Here is a 4082-nt window from a genome sequence, read left to right on the forward strand (position 1 = left end):
CTTGTGCATCCAATAAGTTCGTTTGTGACGTTGATTAACATTTAGGTCGTTTTCATCCTCCCTAGGCTTATTCTCGTCTAATTAGGGTTTTTAACCAATTTTGTCAATCCAATAGGTGTGTTTGTGTCATTGGATTAACATTTCGGTCATTTTCATTCTCCCTAGGCTTATTTTATTCCAATTAGGGTTTTTAACCAATCTTGTGCATCCAATAAGTTCGTTTGTGACGTTGATTAACATTTAGGTCGTTTTCATCCTCCCTAGGCTTATTCTCGTCTAATTAGGGTTTTTAACCAATTTTGTCAATCCAATAGGTGTGTTTGTGTCATTGGATTAACATTTCGGTCATTTTCATTCTCCCTAGGCTTATTTTATTCCAATTAGGGTTTTTAACCAATCTTGTGCATCCAATAAGTTCGTTTGTGACGTTGATTAACATTTAGGTCGTTTTCATCCTCCCTAGGCTTATTCTCGTCTAATTAGGGTTTTTAACCAATTTTGTCAATCCAATAGGTGTGTTTGTGTCATTGGATTAACATTTCGGTCATTTTCATTCTCCCTAGGCTTATTTTATTCCAATTAGGGTTTTTAACCAATCTTGTGCATCCAATAAGTTCGTTTGTGACGTTGATTAACATTTAGGTCGTTTTCATCCTCCCTAGGCTTATTCTCGTCTAATTAGGGTTTTTAACCAATTTTGTCAATCCAATAGGTGTGTTTGTGTCATTGGATTAACATTTCGGTCATTTTCATTCTCCCTAGGCTTATTTTATTCCAATTAGGGTTTTTAACCAATCTTGTGCATCCAATAAGTTCGTTTGTGACGTTGATTAACATTTAGGTCGTTTTCATCCTCCCTAGGCTTATTCTCGTCTAATTAGGGTTTTTAACCAATTTTGTCAATCCAATAGGTGTGTTTGTGTCATTGGATTAACATTTCGGTCATTTTCATTCTCCCTAGGCTTATTTTATTCCAATTAGGGTTTTTAACCAATCTTGTGCATCCAATAAGTTCGTTTGTGACGTTGATTAACATTTAGGTCGTTTTCATCCTCCCTAGGCTTATTCTCGTCTAATTAGGGTTTTTAACCAATTTTGTCAATCCAATAGGTGTGTTTGTGTCATTGGATTAACATTTCGGTCATTTTCATTCTCCCTAGGCTTATTTTATTCCAATTAGGGTTTTTAACCAATCTTGTGCATCCAATAAGTTCGTTTGTGACGTTGATTAACATTTAGGTCGTTTTCATCCTCCCTAGGCTTATTCTCGTCTAATTAGGGTTTTTAACCAATTTTGTCAATCCAATAGGTGTGTTTGTGTCATTGGATTAACATTTCGGTCATTTTCATTCTCCCTAGGCTTATTTTATTCCAATTAGGGTTTTTAACCAATCTTGTGCATCCAATAAGTTCGTTTGTGACGTTGATTAACATTTAGGTCGTTTTCATCCTCCCTAGGCTTATTCTCGTCTAATTAGGGTTTTTAACCAATTTTGTCAATCCAATAGGTGTGTTTGTGTCATTGGATTAACATTTCGGTCATTTTCATTCTCCCTAGGCTTATTTTATTCCAATTAGGGTTTTTAACCAATCTTGTGCATCCAATAAGTTCGTTTGTGACGTTGATTAACATTTAGGTCGTTTTCATCCTCCCTAGGCTTATTCTCGTCTAATTAGGGTTTTTAACCAATTTTGTCAATCCAATAGGTGTGTTTGTGTCATTGGATTAACATTTCGGTCATTTTCATTCTCCCTAGGCTTATTTTATTCCAATTAGGGTTTTTAACCAATCTTGTGCATCCAATAAGTTCGTTTGTGACGTTGATTAACATTTAGGTCGTTTTCATCCTCCCTAGGCTTATTCTCGTCTAATTAGGGTTTTTAACCAATTTTGTCAATCCAATAGGTGTGTTTGTGTCATTGGATTAACATTTCGGTCATTTTCATTCTCCCTAGGCTTATTTTATTCCAATTAGGGTTTTTAACCAATCTTGTGCATCCAATAAGTTCGTTTGTGACGTTGATTAACATTTAGGTCGTTTTCATCCTCCCTAGGCTTATTCTCGTCTAATTAGGGTTTTTAACCAATTTTGTCAATCCAATAGGTGTGTTTGTGTCATTGGATTAACATTTCGGTCATTTTCATTCTCCCTAGGCTTATTTTATTCCAATTAGGGTTTTTAACCAATCTTGTGCATCCAATAAGTTCGTTTGTGACGTTGATTAACATTTAGGTCGTTTTCATCCTCCCTAGGCTTATTCTCGTCTAATTAGGGTTTTTAACCAATTTTGTCAATCCAATAGGTGTGTTTGTGTCATTGGATTAACATTTCGGTCATTTTCATTCTCCCTAGGCTTATTTTATTCCAATTAGGGTTTTTAACCAATCTTGTGCATCCAATAAGTTCGTTTGTGACGTTGATTAACATTTAGGTCGTTTTCATCCTCCCTAGGCTTATTCTCGTCTAATTAGGGTTTTTAACCAATTTTGTCAATCCAATAGGTGTGTTTGTGTCATTGGATTAACATTTCGGTCATTTTCATTCTCCCTAGGCTTATTTTATTCCAATTAGGGTTTTTAACCAATCTTGTGCATCCAATAAGTTCGTTTGTGACGTTGATTAACATTTAGGTCGTTTTCATCCTCCCTAGGCTTATTCTCGTCTAATTAGGGTTTTTAACCAATTTTGTCAATCCAATAGGTGTGTTTGTGTCATTGGATTAACATTTCGGTCATTTTCATTCTCCCTAGGCTTATTTTATTCCAATTAGGGTTTTTAACCAATCTTGTGCATCCAATAAGTTCGTTTGTGACGTTGATTAACATTTAGGTCGTTTTCATCCTCCCTAGGCTTATTCTCGTCTAATTAGGGTTTTTAACCAATTTTGTCAATCCAATAGGTGTGTTTGTGTCATTGGATTAACATTTCGGTCATTTTCATTCTCCCTAGGCTTATTTTATTCCAATTAGGGTTTTTAACCAATCTTGTGCATCCAATAAGTTCGTTTGTGACGTTGATTAACATTTAGGTCGTTTTCATCCTCCCTAGGCTTATTCTCGTCTAATTAGGGTTTTTAACCAATTTTGTCAATCCAATAGGTGTGTTTGTGTCATTGGATTAACATTTCGGTCATTTTCATTCTCCCTAGGCTTATTTTATTCCAATTAGGGTTTTTAACCAATCTTGTGCATCCAATAAGTTCGTTTGTGACGTTGATTAACATTTAGGTCGTTTTCATCCTCCCTAGGCTTATTCTCGTCTAATTAGGGTTTTTAACCAATTTTGTCAATCCAATAGGTGTGTTTGTGTCATTGGATTAACATTTCGGTCATTTTCATTCTCCCTAGGCTTATTTTATTCCAATTAGGGTTTTTAACCAATCTTGTGCATCCAATAAGTTCGTTTGTGACGTTGATTAACATTTAGGTCGTTTTCATCCTCCCTAGGCTTATTCTCGTCTAATTAGGGTTTTTAACCAATTTTGTCAATCCAATAGGTGTGTTTGTGTCATTGGATTAACATTTCGGTCATTTTCATTCTCCCTAGGCTTATTTTATTCCAATTAGGGTTTTTAACCAATCTTGTGCATCCAATAAGTTCGTTTGTGACGTTGATTAACATTTAGGTCGTTTTCATCCTCCCTAGGCTTATTCTCGTCTAATTAGGGTTTTTAACCAATTTTGTCAATCCAATAGGTGTGTTTGTGTCATTGGATTAACATTTCGGTCATTTTCATTCTCCCTAGGCTTATTTTATTCCAATTAGGGTTTTTAACCAATCTTGTGCATCCAATAAGTTCGTTTGTGACGTTGATTAACATTTAGGTCGTTTTCATCCTCCCTAGGCTTATTCTCGTCTAATTAGGGTTTTTAACCAATTTTGTCAATCCAATAGGTGTGTTTGTGTCATTGGATTAACATTTCGGTCATTTTCATTCTCCCTAGGCTTATTTTATTCCAATTAGGGTTTTTAACCAATCTTGTGCATCCAATAAGTTCGTTTGTGACGTTGATTAACATTTAGGTCGTTTTCATCCTCCCTAGGCTTATTCTCGTCTAATTAGGGTTTTTAACCAATTTT

Source organism: Cicer arietinum, chromosome 5 (genome assembly GCF_000331145.2).
Source record: "Cicer arietinum cultivar CDC Frontier isolate Library 1 chromosome 5, Cicar.CDCFrontier_v2.0, whole genome shotgun sequence".
NCBI lineage: Eukaryota > Viridiplantae > Streptophyta > Magnoliopsida > Fabales > Fabaceae > Cicer > Cicer arietinum.